General features: G+C 36.7%; 1 protein-coding gene across 1 annotated transcript in view; it reads left to right on the top strand.

The window, feature by feature from the left end:
- The first annotated feature begins 2,388 nt into the window (after window positions 1-2,388).
- PELI1 (pellino E3 ubiquitin protein ligase 1) overlaps window positions 2,389-21,969 on the top strand; it is a 49,928-nt gene continuing 30,347 nt past the window's right edge. The window contains exon 1 of the mRNA XM_063078596.1: window positions 2,389-2,744. The gene's annotated coding sequence lies outside the window, so the exon portion shown is untranslated. The remainder of the gene's footprint in view (window positions 2,745-21,969) is intronic.

The following is a 21,969-nucleotide window of genomic DNA, read 5'->3' as shown; positions in this document are numbered from 1 at the left end:
ACCGGCCACTCCTATATAGGATCTGAACCCGCAGCGGGAGCGTCGCCGTGCTCCCAGCGCCGCACTCTCCCGAGTGCGCCACGGGCTTGGCCCCAAGCGTTTTCTGAGTGAGTGAATAACTATGCGGTTTACAGACAAGGATTAATGATCTTGAGGCTCTCTACTTGAAAACCTTGGCTTTTCTTGCTCTAAATGTGTGTTTGATTCCTAAACATGAATCTTTTTTTTTCTTTTTTTTAAATTTTATTTTGTCGATATACATTGTGGCTGATTATTGTGGCGCATCACCAAAACCTCCCTCCCTCCTCCCTCCCCCCTACCCCCCAACAATGTCCTTTCTGTTTGCTTGTCTATCAACTTCAAGTAATTGTGGTAGTTATATCTTCTTCCCCCCCCCCGTTTGTGTGTGTGTGTGTGTGTGTGTGTGTGTGTGAATTTATATATTAATTTTTAGCTCCCACCAATAAGTGAGAACATGTGGTATTTCTCTTTCTGTGCCTGACTTGTTTCACTTAATATAATTCTCTCAAGGTCCATCCATGTTGTTGCAAATGGCAGTATTTCATTCGTTTTTATAGCTGAGTAGTATTCCATTGTGTAGATGTACCACATTTTCCGTATCCACTCATCCGATGATGGGCATTTGGGCTGGTTCCAACTCTTGGCTATTGTAAAGAGTGCTGCGATGAACATTGGGGAACAGGTATACCTTCGACTTGATGATTTCCATTCCTCTGGGTATATTCCCAGCAGTGGGATAGCTGGGTCGTATGGTAGATCTATCTGCAATTGTTTGAGGAACCTCCATACCATTTTCCATAGAGGCTGCACCATTTTGCAGTCCCACCAACAATGGATGAGAGTTCCTTTTTCTCCGCAACCTCGCCAGCATTTATCGTTCAGGGTCTTTTGGATTTTAGCCATCCTAACTGGGGTGAGATGGTATCTCAGTGTGGTTTTGATTTGCATTTCCCAGATGCTGAGTGATGTTGAGCATTTTTTCATATGTCTGCTGGCCATTTGTATATCTTCCTTAGAGAAATGCCTACTTAGCTCTTTTGCCCATTTTTTAATTGGGTTGCTTGTTTTTTTCTTGTAAAGTTGTTTGAGTTCCTTATATATTCTGCGTATTAATCCTTTGTCAGATGTATATTTTGCAAATATTTTCTCCCACTCTGTTGGTTGTCTTTTAACTCTGTTAATTGTTTCTTTTGCTGTGCAGAAGCTTTTTAGTTTGATATAATCCCATTTGTTTATTTTTCCTTTGGTTGCCCGTGCTTTTGGGGTCGTATTCATGAAGTCTGTGTCCAGTCCTATTTCCTGAAGTCTAAACATGAATCTTTTTCTTCCAGGGTGTGGGGTTCTAGGTAGGCAGAGAAGGAAAACAAAAGAGCTTGCGACAGGTTGCCTTTAGCCCTCTGGAGAGCAATGTGCCCTGCCTTTCTCCATCCTCCTCACTACCACCTATTCATACCTAGGTGCCCAGTATGGGTGTAGACTTAGCTGACCAGCCTAACAACATACTCATACTTTGGTTCAGACTTCTCTTATTGCCAAATGAAAGTTGGCCAATGTACATACGATGAACAATTTTCAACTTTCCACTTATCTTTTGACCTTATAGATATTTTACAAAATTTGTATGTCTTAAAAATTCTAGGCCTTTAAAATGAATAGGTCTGGATTACTTTACACTGATCAAGTAAAATATAATAGACTTAATCCTGAACTTTGCTGGTCTTAAAAGTTAGATGTAACTAACTGAGCAAAGAAATTAATTATGGATTCTGAGAGCAGTGATTTTCTTAACAGTTTTATAACCTAACTAAATTACTGAAAACAACTACATTTAAATGTCTTAGGTTTAAAAAAACAAAACCTTGCATTTAAGACAAGGATTCAGTTCAGGGAAGCGAGGGAAAAGGGTATTTGTGATTTAGGACTTGTGGACGAAAACTAAGAAGCAGGGAAGATTGAAACATAGAGAGGAAGTCAGATTCCACTGGGCACTTGTGAGTGGTGAAGCTAGGAGCTGGGGTGGAGCGAAGTAGGAAGGACTGGCTAAGGGCCGGATCTCCAACAACACTATAGCACAAGACGAGCCTTGTTCAGTCAACAGCAGCACTGAACACGCTCCCTTGGTGTGTCGGTGACCATGGTAACGGTGGGGAGCACGGGCCTCTGCCCCGAGTATGCGCAGTGCAGAGGAAGCCCGGCAGGGTACTCGACAACAATGTACCTCTTTTTTCTTCAGTCAGAGAACTACAATTCCCAAGAGCCCTCTCGGCGCCACGGCACCGCCTCCCGCTGTGGCCCTACCCCGTCTCCTCCCATCAGACCCCGCCCTCCCGCTAGTCCCCTCCCCTCTCCCCGAGTGTGTGTCAGTGACCCAGAGGCGGTGTGAGGCGGAGGGACCGTCGGGGGGCGCCGCCGCCGCCTCCACCAGCCGCAGCAGCAGCAGCAGCAGAAGCAGCAGCAGCAGTAGCAGCCGTGCGGCGCGATCGGATTTGTCTTGAGCCCTCCGGGAGCGTACCACAAAGCGGGCCCCGCGCCTCTCCCTGCCTCACGGCCCCTCAGCGCTCGGCTCCTCGGTCAACTTCCTCCCCTCGCCGGGCTTGGCCGGCTGGCGAGGAAGGCGGCGGCGGCACGCCGGCTGTCTGCTCGCGCTCCGCGCGCACACACTTCACCCGCTCGCGCCGGGTCTCGGGGGCCGTGCTGGGATCCCAGCCACCAGCAATTGTCCGGTGAGTGTGGCCGCGGTAAGCCGCGGGAGGGATCGCGGCGAGGCAGGCTAGGGGTGTGGGGAAGGCGGGCGCGCAACTTCCTCGGTGGCTTCCTCCGGCGGCCACTCCGCCAGCTCTCCCCGCCTGCCCGCCCGCGATCCCCCGCACCCCCGCGCCGCGCCGGGAGGCGGCCGGGCGCCGAGTTTGCGGCGCCTCCATCCCGCGCCCTCGCGGGAGGAAGCGCCTTTGTCAGGAGGCGGCCCGGCGCGCCCTCCCCCACCGCCTGGGAGCGGGGCGCGCGGCGGCCAACTCGACGCCCCGAGCCCCGCGCCCGGCCGCCTGCCGGGCCGCGCTCCCCTGCTGCGGGAGGGGAGCTCTGCGGGTGGCGGGGAGGGAGAGGGAAATGAAAGAGAAACAAAGGTGGCGGTGGGCTTTTCTTTTGTTTGTGCGAATCTGATAACTTCTTGCACATTCCTTACATAACGCAGACTTCCAAGTTAGTCATTCTTTTTATTGTTATGATTATTGTCATCATCTCTGCGTGTCGCTCACATTTCCTTTCATCTTTGGATCTCAGAGTATTTTTAAGACACTAATTAATTTCACCTCCGGGGCCCCGGCGAAGCAAGTTAATACGCCCGTTTCCGTAAGTGGGTAAACTGAGGTCCAGAAAAGCTCTCTAATTGATGGATACGCTTGATCTTCTACCGCGCCTGGTGTCTGAGGATCTGAAAGCATAAATGAGTAATAACTTGTTCTCTAGTGCCCTGTGGAAAAGTTAAAGATGCTCATTTTACTTACAGGTTACCTGAAGCCTAAAAGAAGTCTGGGTAATTGTTAGGTAGTTCAAGCAGTAATCCTTCTTACATTGTGTTTGAATCTTAAAACCTCAAAGGACATCTTAAAAAATGTTCCGAGCAAGGAAAATACTGTAAATCATAAACTCACCTTACCGTCTACTTTTATTTTTATACGTACAGGTCTCTTTTTTAGAAGGCAAGAGAGCAGTGATGGGGGAAGGGGGCAGACTTTTTTTTTAGTGTACATTTAACAGAATTTAATCACTGCACACAAGGAAATATGTGTTAGTTTTAACAGCTCCAACAGTCTTACCACCGTTTAGTCAGCAAACAGTATGTTAACAAATATTATTGAGCACCTTATCCACAAGGTACTGGTTGTGCTTATGAACTGAAGCTTTAAGTGTATGAAAAGGTCATCTATTTGTTTTGGTTCATAGGCTGTTTACTTTTTCTTACCCTGCAAAATGTTATTTTGTTTTTATAACAGGTGATCTTTTGTTTCAGAAATGGCATCGTCGTTTTCTGCATTGAATATGTATTACTCTTAACAATTGAGAAATGAATTTATTATTCGGTTTGCATAGTGGTGTGAATTTAAATTTCTGAGTTGTGGAGAAGATATTCGTCAGTTCTGTAACAGATTGTGATTTCTTTATAGCTAACAGAGAAAATGTTTTCTCAGAGTGATCAGATTTACATCTCTCAAAACATTGTCCTTACTGTACAAATACAGCATATTTATTTCCTTATGTTTTATTCACATCAGCAATCTCTTCTGGAGTAAAATTCTTAACTCTGAGGACAATTTTATTTATTCTAGTATTTTTTGTTTATTTGGTACTAAACTGGAAGGTACCAAAATTTAAGTCAAACGTCATTTCTGCTAGTTCTTTCCTGAGGTGATTAATAATCAGAACTGTAATAGCAGTGAATACTTTCACTTATCCTCATTTCTCTTGAATTTAATTTTTTATTGTATAGTTGTCCCCCAGATTTTGCATTCTGGTGTTTGCATCAGAAAATGAAATGAGACATTTATTATTTTGCTGTTTTTTTCCCCCAGGCATCTAACCTGTACACTTTTAACATGTTAATGAGATCTTAAGTTTAAAACAATTGGAAAACAGAACAGTTAAGTGTGTGGAAAGTTGCATGTAGTGAAGTGGTTATAATGCCTCATCTAATAAATCTACAGCTTTTAAAAAGGAAACTATCACCTAGGTTTTTATTAGCGTGGTGGAAGTGCTGTAATGTAATAGTAGTATTTATTGACTTGAAAAAGCTGGAAATTTAATTTGCCCTAGTGGCAGATTTTGGAGGTGATCTATGCTATCCTTAAAATTGGCATTTAAGTAGTCTTACAGTTGGTTAAGCTGAACTTTTTCAGTAGTATTTACAAATCAGATTAACCGGGAGCATTTGTATTTTGAGGAAGCAACTAATGGTGTTTTCTCTCAGTCACTGGAGTCCAAAGGCAGAAGTTAGTGTTGACTGCAAAATCTGGCTTTGCAAGTTTCCTTTTTTTAATTTGGGATCCCTTAAAGGAAATGAGTGAAAAGAACAAGGTGGGAAACTGGCACTAACTAATACTGCTGAATGCCACTGAGGCAAGTTTCCAGGGGAAGCCTAAGAGGGGAAGCCTAAGGATGTTTCCATTTGCCTTAGTTTCAGCTTCCTTTCAAGTTGTCAGAATGTTACTTGTATTTTAAGAGTTCTGATCATTTCAGAATATGCATTATTGTAGTTGTACAGTAGGACAGGTGATAAGGACTATAGTAGTTCTGTTTTGTGAACATCTAATGTTTTCAGATAAAAGCTTCTGTAACTCATAAAGATTTTAAGCCAAAAGAGTTAGAATTGTAAACTACCTAACATATATACATACGTTTACCATGGTACATCAATATAGCCCTATCCTAGTACAGTATTTATTGTCAGAAAGGCTTATATGAATTATTGTGTTATATATATTTTAACTGTATATATTAAAATTTCTTATTGACCGTATATAATGGCACTGAAATGGTTTTAGGAGTTTCTTTGAAAAAATCATGTTATTCCAAAAGTTACACTTATGTCTTTTAACTGAGGGATAAAGCAGATTTAATAGCCAAATGGAAAGAAGGAAGAAAATAAACAGTGAAGGAAACCTGATGAAGATGTTTTTAGAGAGTACAATATTAAAAGATTCCTGGCAGTGTTTATGTACATGGGACAAAATTCTAGTTGAAGTCTATAAACAGTAAATTCTACTTAGCACTTTCTGTTTATAGATTTCCAGCCATCTTTCCAGATTCCCTCTAAGTATGTTACACAGGAAAAGTAAATAGAAGTCATTCTTACAAGGCATTTGGGTTGTTGAAGATTTTTTTACATGTGTGGTAGTGGGGGAGTTGTTATTTTTCTTTAAGTTTGACCTCTGCCAGAGAAAATTTTCCCCAACTAATGTTTGGGAACCTCAAGACAAGAAATATTGGTCACTGAAAGATTTGGATATGACTTCAAGTTGTGCGACTAGATTTTTTCATGTAATCTTAAATAAATCACTTCTTGTTTTTTTCTTCAAAAGTTGAAAGTAATTGCCTAACATATTACACTTAGTAGTTCCTAACTACTTTTTGTTGTTGCTGAATGAATTTACAAGTAATAAAGAGAAAGCACAAGATTTCTTAAGTGAATATCAGTGAATTCCTGATTTTTTTCTTTTTTAATACAAATAAATAGTCAAAACAAACATCTGATTGGGGCCTTTCAATTAGCATAGCTACTTTCAGAAATAAGCTTACAGAAAAAGAACTTTCATCAGGTAATTTAAGAGAAATGAATTATAAATGATTCTAAGACGATGATTATTTTTTCAGAATTCTGTACAAGATGTTTTAGATTCTTTTTTGCCACAGTAAACTTCATTTCAGAGAAATGGGGTTCTACAGAGTACTCTTGTATCACCCCTGTAATACTTTTATACCTCAAAATACCATTTACCGAAAAATAGAATGTGTTGTTAATGCCTATAAATAGGAAAATCCTGACATCTGTCATCATCCCCAGTTAAGCTTGACCATCCATGTAGTTTTTTAAAAAGTTAATTCAGTACACATGGAATTTTTTTTCTTTTCAAATAATTTGTTGCTGATTTTTATTTTGTAATGAACCTCTTGGGATGTTGCTAATTCTAAAAATATGTATTACCCCCATGTAGTACCCCCAGTTTCCCACCATCTTCTGCATTTTCTTTTTCTATTATTTTTTGGCTACAGTTTGCTCTTTCCCCTAAACTGTCTAAAATAAGCTAAGAAATGTTTAAACATACTTGACAAGAAGTACAGTCAGTAATTTATCATGCTAAATTTCAACATACAAAGTGCATTAAAATCTGTTTTGTAGATAGAAGTACACTTTTAAAGGGGGCTAAAATAGGGATAGCAAATAGATTTCACCTTGGGTACCAAATATGATTGCTCAGTGGTGGCTGCCTGGAGTCTGGAGTGCTTTGTTTTGAAAACCAAGAGTCCTAGATTAGACTTAACAGGAAAAAGAGCTGTGATTAGCAATTTCTGCTATTGGGTGGGCAGTGGACTTTTGGCATGAATGCCAAATAGTTATTCAGTAAGTATTTATCGGATGCTTTGTACATGTCAGGCACTGCTGTAGGTGTTGATATTACACAGGGTAAAATCTCTGCCTTCATAACAAGCACAGACAATAAATAAGTAAAACATATTTTGTGTTTTAAGAAAAAATTACCTGGTTTCTTCAAAAAGTAAATAGCAAGAATGAGAAAGAGAGAGGGAACTTTACAATTAGAAGAGATTTCAGAGGCTTATCCACCAAATGCTGTGTATGTACCTAAGTTAGAACCTGCTTTGAACAAACTGTAAAAAGGTGTTTGTGAAAAATTGGGGAAATTTGGACACTGGATATTTAACGAAAAGGAATTGTCTGGTTTTTTGGGTAGATAATGTATTTTGGGGGGGTAGATAATGTTTTTTTTTTCTTTTAAAGTTCTTACCTTTTAGAGATATATAACATTAATTAATTAAATTATAATGTCTGGATTTTTTGCTTTAAAATAGTTTGGAAGGGAGAGGAATATACATGAAACAATAGATAGGTAGATGCCATTTGGATATATATATATATATATGTATATATATATAATGTGCGATTTCACACATTCTCTCTAATTTTGTATATGCTTGAAAATTTCTGCAATAAAGTTTTTACACAGACACATGAAAATAAAGCAGGGAGGGGGAAGAGGAATATATATGTGGGGATATAAGTATGGGCTGGGAGGAGGATGCGGTTTTAATCATTAGAAAAGATCTCATTGAGAAAGTGATAAATATTTTTTAAGTACATTAAGATCTGAATGAGGTAAGGGGGCAAGCCTTTGGGGGTAATCTTGGCGCAAGACATTCCAGACAGAGGCCTTGGCCTTGAGGTGGGAGTGTGCCTAGACTGCAAGAAACTACAAGAAGATTAGAGTACCTGGATCAGAGCGAGAGAGAGTAGCAGAAGATGAAGTCAGAATGATAAAATAAGAGTAGAGGAGACTAGATTGTATAGGGCCAGTGTCCATCCTTGCTTTAAAGTAAAAATATTTATCTTATACACTTACCTAAAAATAAGTCTTCTGCTTTAGAGTAGTCACCGTCTAAGCCATGCACTTAGTCAACAGCACTAGCATTACTCCAAATATTTTTATTTTTATCTTTTTTCTTTTTTGGCCAGTACTAGGATCTGAACCCTTGACCTTGATGTTATGATACTACGCTCTAACCAACTGAGCTAACGGGCCAGCCCTCCAAATATTTTTAGAACTCCTTTTTATTTTTTTTTTTCATTGCCTTCTAAGCCAGTTTAAGAGCCACACACAAAAATAGCTCATTGTTTTGTATTTGCTCGTTTTTAAGGAAAAAGGGCTTATTGGCCACATGATAGTTCATCTTATTTATCAGGTATGACTCAGAAAGGATTTTGACAGAAAGAAAATAGGAAATAACTTCTAAAAATCAGATCCACTCTGAGAAGGCAATTACTGTTTCTGAAAATCAGTTCCACCGTAAACTAAAATGGATTTTTAATCATGTTCTTGACTGTTGTAGCATCATTTAGAGTAAGGGTATAACATCTGCGAGTGACTAGTATGGAAGGCACAATACTTGATTGGATATTTAAGTTCTGTCTGATATATTGAAACACACCATAACATGTACATTTCTTGTGTGTGTGGCAGGGCAGGGAGGAGGTTCATTGTGGGGTTTTTTGGCAGCTGGCCAGTGTCCGGATCAAATCCTGGACCTTGGTGTTAATCAGCACCATGCTCTAACCAACTGAGCTAACCAGCCAGCCCCATGTGCATTTCTTAATACTTAAATACCCCAGACAGTCATGGCAGATAAGTTTCATGTATATCATGCATTCAAGACTAAAGCGATGGCATTTAAAATGTAGTAAAATTGTGAAACTTTCTTGTTACTACGGCATACACTTGGCGGAACTGAAAGACTAACACGTTTACTGTTAAGAGGTGAATGTGGCTCTCAAGTCTTCTTGTATTCATGCTTCATTTTTCACATCAGTAATGTTTTAAGAACATGCTGATTTTCCATAAAGATCTGCTTTTTAATCTTTATTATTAAAATTATAGAAAAATTTGACCTTATTTAAATGTTTTAATTCCATAAAACCATCAGTAAATATGGATTTTTTTAAAAAATCTTCTACTTTTAGGACAATATACATGTAGAGAGTACTAGTTTTGAATGATTATTATACTAGTTCATCCTTTATAGGGATAATTTTTCTAACCTGAGAAACTAAACCTATTTCAATGATTTTTACTGAAAATATTCAATTAAGAAAACCATTCCTTTTCTAGTTAATTATGTGTAATGGCAAGGGAGCACATTTTAATTTGTATTTTTAACCAATAATATTTAGAATTTAATATCATTAAGTAGAATTTGTGAACTTTTATTATATAGTAAATTACAGAGGCACCACTAAGAATTTAACTGTATAAGGAATACTTCAACAAAGTTTTCTATTCTAAACATCATTTAGTAAATTGTTAGAATCTAGTTCTTTAATTGACTCAGAGATTTTGTCCCTTTGGTGTATGTATAGATAGATAGACCCTTTTATTCATACTATCAAAAAATATCCAAAATACTATCAGGAGTGAGCTGCTAGACTGGATTGTTTAAGGTATTTTAAACACTAAACTATTAGCATGGAACATGGAGCCTATGTTTAATTCCTGGGCTTTTCATTAACTCTGGAAGTCTTTTGAAAAACTGTCTTTGATTCATCTGTAAAATAAAAGTGACAGTAGTTTTTTTATAAAGGACTTTGGAATTTTATGATAGTGATCATGCTAAAGTGTGGCTTATTTTAGAAATAGCTTTTAGTCTGTTGATTTGGTGGTAGGATTACCAGATGAATCTGTTTTTCATTTCAATTTTTGTGTAATAAATAAATATCTTATGATAGAAGAGAAGGAGGGGGAAGGGAGAAAGAAAAGGAAAGAAAAAAATTGGTTTTCAAAAAATAGTAAACGTGACCATAGATAATTCTTGTAACTAAGATCTCTTTAAGTGTCCATGACCTAATGAGCTAAGACTCAAATTTATAAACTAAGTAGAGAATAGAAATAATAATACAACTTCTATTTAAAGAAAAGAAGTTGCTTTGCCAAAGGCACAGCTTATATTTCATGTTGACTTAAATATTATGACCATGATAAAACCTATACTTAATTTTGGAAATAATAATAATGATTAACAATAATTAAGAATTATTTGAAAATTCAGTCTGTTACTTAAGCTTTGTAGACTTTTTTCAGCAACAGGTTCCATATTATTCTCAGCTTGTGCATTGCAAGATACTCATAATTCCATATCACTGCCTCTCTCACTTTCATCTCTTCAGTACTCTGCCACTGGCTGGCTTTATTTATCATCCTTTGCCAGCTCTAATCATGCCCATTGCTTTTCGCAGTGTTTTCTGTTTGTTTGCCATTTTAATACTTATAAAATGGACTTGGAATGAATTAAGTAACAAGGAGAAGGCAAGTATAACACTCTCCTATTTGTGCCTTACCTACTTATCTTCTTTTTAAACTCTTCTTGCCCTTTTTTGATGTATGTTGTGGTGGAGATGGTGTGTTCTATCAGCTAGGCACTAAGAGATAACTATTTGACCTGTAGGATCCATTTTTTTTTTTTTGAACCCAATAACGTGGGAAATAGTAATAGAGTTATTGATTTGAAGCCTCATGAGTTAATTTTTTGTCCATCCAGAACCTAAATTAGCAAAGTTTAGTTTGATAGTAGAATTAACAATCTAGTTGAATTTCACGAGCTATTTTCAGCTCTTGGTGTTCGTTATTGTCTTTTCAAAAAATGTCACAATTGAAACTTCATCATCACTATAATCACAGTTAACCATACATGACCTTAGGGGAAAACTGTTCCTGGACTTCTGTTAAGCTTACTTTTGACAATCAAGATGAAAAGGTGATCCATAACATGGTGAAGAAATTCATAACTTCTTCCTTCCACAAGAATGAATTATGAAGTGATTGGCCCTGATTTTTTGCTAGTTGCTCATTGTACTGCTCAGCATATTATTTGGCTTAATCTTTAGAAGGCACAATTATGTTTAATTTTATTTTTTAACAATAAGTGAAGACAATTGGAGGTGCTTTATTGTTTCTTCAAAACCTTAATGTTGTGTTCCTGGTTCTTGGCAGATATTATCCACAGTACTTCATGTTCCTCTGGGTTTACACGATATTCAATGAACTACATGTACTGGCAGCATTAAAAGCTATTTTCTTTCATTTTAGACTACAGTTATGATGGGTTTTTCTTCTAAATGTTTCTCACTACCATTCTTTAAATTTACCATCAAAGGACCAGAAATCTAAATTACAAAACTAGTTAAGTTTATCATTCATGAGAAAATGTGTTAAATATGTCTTTTGTAAAGTAGTGACTGCTTCTGATTAGAAACCACAATAGTGTAGGCATACTTCATGTATGGGAAAGCTTTTTAAATGTACTTATTGCTTCACTGTAATTTTCATTTAAAATAGGATGACTCAGTTTCTAAACTAGTCCTATCAGTTCACTGTGATGAATTTTGAGGTGGGTTCCTAAACTGTCAAACATAGAGCAGATCTGTGATTTCGGTGATACCAGACTTTTTTAAAAAAAATTCATCACTGACATTTATTCAACAAAAAGAAAATCACATTTTGCTAAAGCTTCTTGGTTGTGTCTTTTAGAAATGGCATGTTGATTAATTTGCATATAATTCAATTCTTAAAGACCAGTCTTTTAAGGCTTCAGCCAGAATTTGTCTCCTAAAGCTGTCTTTAAAATGGCTTCCAAAAGGATTTGCTAGGTTTCAGAACTGAGTAGGCTGCCAGTGATTTCAGTAGTCCCCCTCATTTTCCTCCTACCCCTTAAATTGAAAGCTCCTTCATAGCATCTAGGTGCCCTGAGTCATCACAGCTAAACTCTAAAGAAGAATTGTCATGTGGAAAAACTCACCATGAAGTAAAATTGTCAGAAAAATAGTCTGAGTCAGAGATCATTCATTCATCACAATTATACAACCTAGAGGTTGTGGGCTTCATTTAAATCTTAGAATGTACTTACATGTATGTCTTTATTATAGGATTGCAAATCCTGTAGTACCTAATAAAACCTTCCGAGTTGTTTATTCCCATTTAAATTTTAATTGGTTTGATTTTTATTGTCTATTACATGAAAAGTATTTTATATTTTTTTATTGAATAAATGTGTCAGAGAGGAGAGGAGGCAGTATGATACAGGATAAAAGCCATTATACCAGAAGTTAGGGGACTTAGAATTCTGGTCCATTTCTGTAACCTCATGTATTTCATTAAACTTTTCTGGGCCTTAGTTTCTTATCTTTACAAGGCCAGCAGCTGTATAGCACTTAAACCCCCTTTGGAACCAACCAAACAGCTAATGACTGATCCCAAACCAGCCTCAGACTCCTTTTTGATACAGCACTTTCAGAAACTATGTAGTTGGCATTCTAGATGAAATCTGTTTGTCATCTCAACCATATAAAATCTCTTCCAGCTCCAAGATTCCATGACTTTAAAGAATTTGCCTATAGACAGGCTCTCTCTTCTTTGAGTCTATACTGTCTCTTCACATTGAGTGTTCAGGTTGAAACTTACTGTGTGAATTTAAGAAGAATTCTTTGTAGTCAGGGTTAGCATGTTTATGTTTCATGTAGTGATGTTAAAAACAAATGATTAAAGAAAATTCTGGGGGCACTTAAAATTCCAGATGGAATGGAAACAAATCAAAATGGTTAGTGATAATTTGATTTAAACTCATTTTAAGTTCTAAATGTTCTATGGCACAAACCTCAGGTTATTGAAGTTCAGAGTGTTGTGTTTGTCTGGATGGGACATAATGGAGCAGAAGGAATGCTAGACTGAGAGATAAGCGAGGCCCGAGTTCCAGCTCTGCAAACTGTTTTTTAACCTGGTTAGTGTCTTCATCTATGTAATGGTGTCAGACCATTGCTTTTCAAACATTAATATATTATCCAAATTCTCTGGGGATCACATTAAAAATGAATATTCTGTTTCAGAAGCCTGAGTGGGGCTTGAGATTTTTCATTTTAACAAGCTCCTAGGTGTGCTACTGCTGTGGGTCATGGACCACACTTTCCTTACAAACGTACTATAGGGAATTTCCAAGGAAGGCTCCTTCTGACTTAGAGGGTCTTTAAATCTTAACTCCACTACTTTCTCTCCAACTTTCACATCACCATTAAACTTGTTCTTTTTGAAACCTCTCACTCCCTGATTTTCAGTCTGAGAGCTCCTTTAGTTTTACAATTTTTCCCTTTCCGGAATGAACTTGATATAGGTGGTCATTCAAGTTAGAGGAAAGAGGCTTTAATTAGAAGAAAAGTTGGATTCAAATCCCTCCTCCACTGATTTAAGCAGCTCTGTTGCCTTGGGCAGTTGACTCAGTTTACTTAACCACTCAAGGTTATGAATACCTTCTGAGTAAGGTTGTTGAAAATAATAGAGATAATACATAAAGCCCTCAGCACAATGTCAAGAAGAAAGTAAGTACTCAAAAATTGAAAGCTATTTTTATTATTTTTATTGGCATCCTGACTTGGTTTGGTAGAAAGAGAAAAAGTTGGTTTGGTAGAAAGAGAAAAAGGAGAGGGAAAAGAGACCCCAGCCTGGGATCTCCCTCAGTAATTTTAACTACCTTCTAGACATATTGACTCAAATTATTCAAACTTACCGCTAGTCAAAACAACTTCTTTATTTTTCTTTCCATATCAATTCTGCCTCCATCAATATTTCACTCTCCCCATGCCTATCATGAACCTGTCGTTTCTGCCTTGGTTTTTCAGGTACGTACTGCTTTTCTTTATCCTCACTGCCACCATCTTAAGTCAGCTCTTTATCCTCTTTCACCTGGCTGTTTTTATCTGATCTCCCTGGTTCTAGTCTCCTCATGTCTCCTCTAGTCTCACACATCCTTCATACTTCTTTCAGAGTTATTTTCCTAAAAATTCTTTTTTTAAAATAACCAATATTTCTTAAATGCTTACTCTGTAGAAGCCCTGTGCAGGCATTGGGTATAGGGTGAAAGAACAAAATGAGACAGTTCCTTCTAAATGAAAATCACAGTTGGGAGGGACATATATATAGAAAACAAGTAAATATACAATACAGCACAAGGTGCTATGAGACAGTAACAGGAGGGGACTGTGTGTTGTGTTATGTGGTTAGAGAAAGCTTTCTGAGGAATTAACACTTAAGCTATTTCAAGAATGAGAAGGAGCCAGCTAGGTAAAGAGCAGGAACGGTACTGTTCCAGACTGAGAGTACGGCTTGAGCAAAGACCCTGAGGTGGGAGAGTTGAGTATGTTGTAGAAGTCACATGACAGGACATGGGGATAGAAAGGATAGGATATGGAGGATGAGGGAGAAGGAGGTATTAAGGACTTGCAGGTTGCTAGTATGAACAATTACCTCGTTAATAGTGGTGCCATTTACTGAAGCACAAAGACTAGGGATAGGACAGGTTGGTGCAGGAGATGGAATTACTTCAGTTTGTCAAGGTTGAGAATCTGAAAAAAATAATTGTCAGTTCCCTGCACTGGTTCCTGAATTCCTATAAGATCTGTTGCAAATTCTATCCTGGCTTACAAGTCTTTACATAGTTTACCCTAACCTCTACCCCTCTAGCCTCTTCTTCCTCATTTTCCCTTCATTACTGTGCTTAAGCCATATGAAATTCTTACTGTTCTCAAAACAGTTTTGGATCTTTGCATATGTTATTTTTTGCTTCAAATAACTATCTCTGGCTGAGGCCTTTGTATTATTCAAAGCCCATTTTGAATATTATTGTTGTATAAAGCCATCTCCAGATTTAGGTTAGTATCTCAGGCCTTTTTACTGCCAATTGGTTAATGCCTCTGTTATGGCACTTATCACATTGTATTAGAATTCCTCTTAACATATCTGGACACACTCCACTAAACCGTGAGCCACATGGGTATAGAGATCTAAGCTTATTGTCCTTGTGTTCCCAGGATCTAGGAAATATAGGAGCTGCTCAGAAGATGAATGAGTGGGTATTGTTTGTACGGAAGCAGTCTGACCCCACCCCCTGAACTGGGATGAGTGTTCTTTGCTTTCAGGAGGCCCAGACACTACTTTTACCACATTATATTGACATTAAATTGTCTTACATGAGTTTCTTAAAGGCAGGGACCACGTCTTAGTTTTCCTTGTCTTCCTAGTGCCTAATATGGTGCTTAATTTGCAGTTGGGAAAATTCCATTAGATCATAGTTTCACTGTGGAACACCTCACAATAATGCCCTTGGTGGATGGGCATTAATGAAGGCTGGCAGTAGGGAGAAGGAAGAGCCAATGTAATTATCATCATATTTCAAATGCTTGCTCTTCATGATAAAAAGATATATAATTATGCTAAAAAAAAGTAAAATCCCATTATTCCTTTGGAATAGCTATGGAGATATTATCATCTCATCATCTCCATGTTGCTAAATCCATTGACATTTTTTCAGTCTTCATCTTACCTGACCTCTGAGCAGCATTTGATCACTTCCTACTTTTTGAAACAGTGTTCTTCACTTTCAGGACACCATATACCACACAATAGCACTTTGATGGCTGGGTGCTATTGCTCTTTTATCTCTTTCAGGAATTGCTGCTTCTCTTTTAGATTTCTAAATGTTTGAATTCCTCAATGTTTAGCCTGAGGCTCTCTTTTTACTGTATACTCTTAACCTAGGTAATTAATCTGTAGGTTGAATATTTCCAGGTTTATATTTCCAGCCCATATCTCTCCTCCTAGTTCCAGACCCATATTTTTACTACATTTGTTGTTAACTGCACCCAAGGATATCTCAAAAGTATCTCAAACTCCCATGCCCATGGTCAAACTCAGTAAGTAGTACCAGACTTCAAAAGTTTTTGAAGTGATTTATTACCCTTAGTAGAAATTTGTTTTCAGCATTGACCTCTCCTGCCCCCAAAATTCTCTTTAGCATGCAGTAATTTCCATACTAAAGTAATCATTTCTCAGTAATTGGTTATATAAATATCCAGGTAAATAGAAATTGACTGTCAGAAGAACTCTAACAATAAACCTTTATTGAGCTACTAGTATGTGCTAGACAATTGTTTAATGTCTCATAACAATCTTGTGAGGTAGGTAATACGAGGGTGCTTCAGAAGTTCATAGAAAGATTTGTATTATTTTATTTACATTTTTCCAAGAACTTTTTGAAGTATCACATATTATATTGAAAGGTAGTAAGGTACAATGATTGCAAGTATAGGCTCTTAACCAAGACATTTCAGGTTCCAGTCCCAGGTGTCAGCCCTACACTTATTAGCTGTGTGACCTTAGACTATTTACTGAACTGATCTGGGTCTCAGTTTCCTCTTCTATAAAACAGAAATGACAATATTATTTATCTTCTAAGAACATTATTAAGAGTTAGAAAATTAATATGTAAAGCTCTTTGAAAAATAGCTAACACTTATATGATAATCACTGCATATGTGTTATTTATTATTGTTATTTATTATTATCCTAGGTTTACAGGGAAGGAAATTGAGCCTTAGTGAAGTTGGTCCAAGTCTCACAGCTATTAAATGATGGTGCCAAGACTCAGACATAGACAGTCTGTCTCCACAACTCCCTTAACCCACTCTATTCTACTTCATCTCAAGTAATAATAATTTATTTCATCCTGTAGCATACGGACTCCATATAAATGGTTTCATTGTGGTCATAAGAGTATTGTAATTCGTTCTAGTGTTCACACATGGTGCTTAAAATGTAGAAGATCTAAAATATGCAGGTAAAGCTCACTTCAGTATGATCTGAGAAGCACAAGAACCTATATCTTACTTCCATTTTATTTCGTGTATTTTTATTTCTCTCCCTTTCTCATTAGCAGTTAAGTCACCAAGATTCCTAGAAAGTAGAAATACTAGCTTTACATTACTCTAATAGTGACTATAGTTGTTGTAATTTGCTTATTTTTTCAACCTTCTTTTGCTAAACATTTTCAGAATGACTTGGGGGCTCAGTGGCATGTCATAACCACATAGCATGCTTAAAGTCAAGAATTTTTATGAGTATGATTAACTGTTACCTATTGAAATTATGTAGTGATTTGCCTGGTTTTAAAGGTCCAAGACATTTCAATTTTTCCCAAGGAGTTTTTCTGTGAATTTTAATTTTTATCAGCTGTATTTTGAATAGGAACTTTGATTTTTAGTATTTTGATGTTTTTGTATTAGATTCTATATGTAGTTGAATCTGCTTAATTTTATAAGCTTTAGTCTCCGACACTCTTTTAGGCCTTTAGTAAAAATAAATAGCACATCTGGTTACTATTTATAGTTTCTATAGATAATTTGCTCTCCCCCAACTCATCCCCTATTACTAGTTGTTTTCTTTTTTCCATTGTTAGTTTTTTATTCTTTTGTGTCATAAAAACTTCCTTTGTATTAAAACAATGTAAAGGCAGAAGATAAAAAGTCTTGTAGCCTTTGAACTGAGAGGAGGGGAGCCTTAAGAGGAGGGCTGATTTTGAAAAGCCAGAACCATCTGTGAGAAAGTATTTTTTCACCTTGCTTTTGGAACTTAATTCTATAACCTAATGTGTTTTACTTTTGGGGAAACAAATACACTTGAAGTAGTTGTTATATCAGTTAAGACTATTGTAACAGAAAACTCGACTCAAACAGGCTTAAGGGGAAAAAAGGAAATGTATTGATTTGTGTGCATTGATCCAGGATAGATGTGCCTTCAAGAATGGCTTCACCCAAGGCTCTAATAATGTCATCAAGACTCGGTTTCTTTACATTTCTTAGCACTGCTTCTTCGGTGTTAGCTTTATCATCCAGCCCTACGTGAGCAAAAGATAGCTTCAATTCCCTTGGCCCCTGAATCCTCACAGTGTCATGTGTAGCTGGAAAGAGTGACCATCTTTTGCCTAGTAGCCCCAGCAACAGTCTCACTGCATCTCTTTGGCTCTAACTGGCCCACTTCATTGCCTTGTGACTAAAGCTCTTATTTTTGAGACTGAGCCCAGCGATCTAGTTTGAGGGTGTAGTCACTCCACCGGATACACATAAACTGAGAGTAAAAGAGAGTTTTTCTCCAAAAAGGAAATGAAAATACCATTATAGCAGAGGAAGGGTGAATGTTTGCTGGGCAGCAGAAAACAGATGTCCATAATGCTTGATAGTACCTTTTCCATTTTATGGGTTGGCACTGAACTAGGAAAAATCAGTTAGTTTTGTTTTTTTTTCTTATTTAGAATTTAGTGCTGATTTGGGGTTTGTATGAATTCACCTCCAAATTACTGTTTTAAAACAATGAATACCATAATTTTATTTTTCCTATTAGCTGTAGTAATCATACTTGTTGATTTCTTTTTGGGGGGGTGGGGCGGCTAGCAGGTATGGGGATCCAAACCCTTGACCTTGGTCTTGTAACACTGTGCTCCAACCAACTAAGTAACTGGCCAGCCCTGATAACTAGTTCTTTAATGTCTTAAGCAGACTTGGCTTTTGGACCAAGAAGTTCATAAAGAACCCTGAAAACTAAGATTCTCTCCGAGACGGTCAGTGCCACGGGGAGACAGAGAATAAGAGTAAGGGGTAAGGTATTATGAAGGGCACTAACAGATGCTTTATGTGTTGTGTCGATTTCTTTAACATTTTAGTCTGAAAATGAAAACTTGATTCTCACTGAAAAGGAAAAATAAGATGCCCATTGTGTGGTTACTCTTACATTTTAACACCAAAAATATGAAATGAAGTGGAAAATAGTACATTACAGTCTCTAATATAATCATTTAGATAGCTCCTCCTATTTCTTCTATTAATGTATATATGATAAGTACATCTATCCCCAAAAGGCTTTAAAATTCTGCAGTCTTTAGGAAATATTATTTTTTTCTTTTAAATTTCTTGACACCATAGAAATATTTATGCTTTATCTACCAAATTAAAATGAAGACTTTATAAGATCTAATTTGACAAATGGTTAAAAAATCTTCTTTTCCTTTATTTCTTCAGTACTAAGTACTACAAAATAAGCAAAACACTTTCTCCCTTGGAGGAATGCTCAGCAAAACTGAATATAAGGTTCATAAAAGAACTGCAGATGAAATTTGGGAGCTCAAAAAAGATTGTACCCACTTTATGGGATAAAGAAAGACTTCCCGATTGGAAAAGGTATGTCAAATAGGTCTTGAAATAATCAGAATTTTTCACAAGTGAATAATGATAGCATTAACAACAGTTGTTTGCTGAGAATTTATTATATATTCAGTTTAATTTTTTTGTCAAAAATGTGTGATATAGAGACAGCTGTGTCATTATAAATTTAGGAAAAAGTTGGGAAGAATTTGGACTATGGTGTACATAAAAGGCACGTGATTTGAAACTGAAAAATCAAAAGTTATGGAGCTTATTGGGACACAGCAAAGGAGGAGCTTTTTACTTCGGCTGTCAAAATGATTCTTTGTAATGTATAATAGAGTTGAGAATCATTCTAACAAAAATTACATTGCTTCACTCAGGAGATAATCAGTGATTTGCATGAAAACGTAATAGTACATACATTGCCTTAGAAGGTGCTAGTTTACTCTTCTCTCATTTAAGAAATTCCTGTGATTATATGTGGATCAGCAATACTAGCAATTGTAGACTGTATTCTGTATCTTCTAGGATCAGTAGTGTATTTGTTTGTTTGGTGTTTCTATAGGTCTTAGTGTGTTTTACAAATAGAGGATGGTTTATTTAAAGTGGGCTTTCCAAGATACAGTGTTACTTTAAATGATTGGTCTTGGAAAATTTATAAATAGTCTAAATATTTACTGAAGAACATTTTCATAATCACAAAAAGGGAATAATATATTTCATGAGTGATTAAGAATTTAAGTCTTCAAATAATGTCTTCTTTTTAAAAAGGTATTAAGAGCAATTAGACAAAACCTATTCGAATATGGTTTTCATTGCAGTTTATTGAGTTATATGAAAAAAGAGCCCAATTAGTATTTATGGTATTCTGAACCTAGTGTTTTTTCATTGAATGCCAGGGTTTTATTTAAATGCCTCCATTTATGTTTCTCTACAAAAGATTGTTCTGACAGTAAGTTTAAGTGATTTTCACAATTTATTGCTGTCTAAAAATTTCCCTTGACTTCACATTTTGTTCTGAATGTCTTGGTTTCTTTCCTCCACCCACACAATGTTGAAGGCAAGAGAAGCAAGAGTTGCAAAGTAATACTGTGAATTTGAGAGCCCTGGCTTTTTTACAAAACAAAATAAACCTTTATTATAAAATTGCATTTTATTGATACCAAAAAAGGGGGGACTTTGGCAAGTGTTCAATAAATGTGTGAATAACCTAATTGATTTAGCTGGAATGAACAGGAAGCTTTGCTGTTTGTCCTTATAGATATTTGACTCATAAACACAGTAATGGTGATAGACCAACCACTCCATGGTGAAAAGTAAAAGGAACAAAAAAACCAACAAACTTATAGATCCAGATATCAGCAATTTTATGTCTATGTCATAAAAGCTGTTTGTTTATGTCTAGTGGTCAGTCCTAACAATGTAGTTAGAGGGGAGCTAAATTTCAACTTTAAAGCGTTAACTGAGGCACCAAGCTAGATTTTCCCTGTTAGCTCCAATTTCAGGTACGGTAATCCCATGACAATAAGAAAAAGAACTACAGTTAGCACAATTGCAGTTGTCACAGTTAGGGTCTCATTGGAAATAGAGGGTTGGGGAAAAGCTTAAAACAGCGTTAAATGAATATATATAATATATAATGAATATATATAAATATATATTTGGGGGGGTGGCTGGCCAGTACAGGGATCAAACCCTGGACCTTGGTGTTATCAGTGCCATGCTCTGACCAACTGAGCTAACTTACCAGCCAAAATGAATGTATTTTTAACAAAACAGAAGTTCCCAGAAGACATCCACTTCTAGTTCAAGCCATATTCATCAGTGTTAAAAACTGACTCACTTAACATTGTTTAGAAAACATTGCTGTGATGTAATGATCTACTAAAGCATGGTGGCCCAACAAGTTTTATACAGAATCATGCCTCTTTGATTCAAAGTTTTCAAATAAACTCTTAATGGCTTGGAATTTGATGAGTTTTATTCCTCATCCTCCATTGTTTTGTTATTTAATAAATATCAGCAAAAGTATTATTGTAACAACCCAGCCTTTTGCAAATTAATATGCTTTCAGGGAATTTTTTTTTTGGTCTTGGTAGTCTATCCATTGTCAGAGTATAGTGTAAAAAGATTTTCTCTATTGTCAAGATGTAAAAAGGAATCAATAATTGTTGTCCTACTTTTTGTTTGTACAGAACTGAATTTTTTCAAGTGAGGTTTTATATTTTGGTGTACAAATATTAAAAATCATAATTGATAATTTATTTAGTTTTGTTCCAATCCACCCCACGTCGCTCCCCATCCCTATCTGTAAGTAAACTCATACTTGACTAACTTTGTCCTGGTTCTTGATATCTAAAAATATGAAGACCATATCCAACATCAGGCAGAGATTCCTTCTGATCAATTCTGTGTAGTTTTACATAGTTTAATAAGCATCCTCCACTTTATATACAGTTCCTTATTTCTTTAACATATTAGTATTCGAAAAATATCTATGCAATCCATCTTACTCCCAAGAATCCCAAAAGTGAGTTTTATGTGTGCTACATAGTCTTTATTTGGGGTCAGACTTCCTAAATTCCATCCAAATTTGGCAAAAAGAAATTTACCATAATGCAGTAACAGACTAAAAATTAAAATTTGATGTAATA

This window comes from Cynocephalus volans, chromosome 14, assembly GCF_027409185.1.
Source record: "Cynocephalus volans isolate mCynVol1 chromosome 14, mCynVol1.pri, whole genome shotgun sequence".
Taxonomy (NCBI): Eukaryota; Metazoa; Chordata; class Mammalia; order Dermoptera; family Cynocephalidae; genus Cynocephalus; species Cynocephalus volans.
The sequence above is the reverse complement of the archived record's forward strand: the minus strand, read 5'-3'. Positions and strand labels throughout refer to the sequence as shown.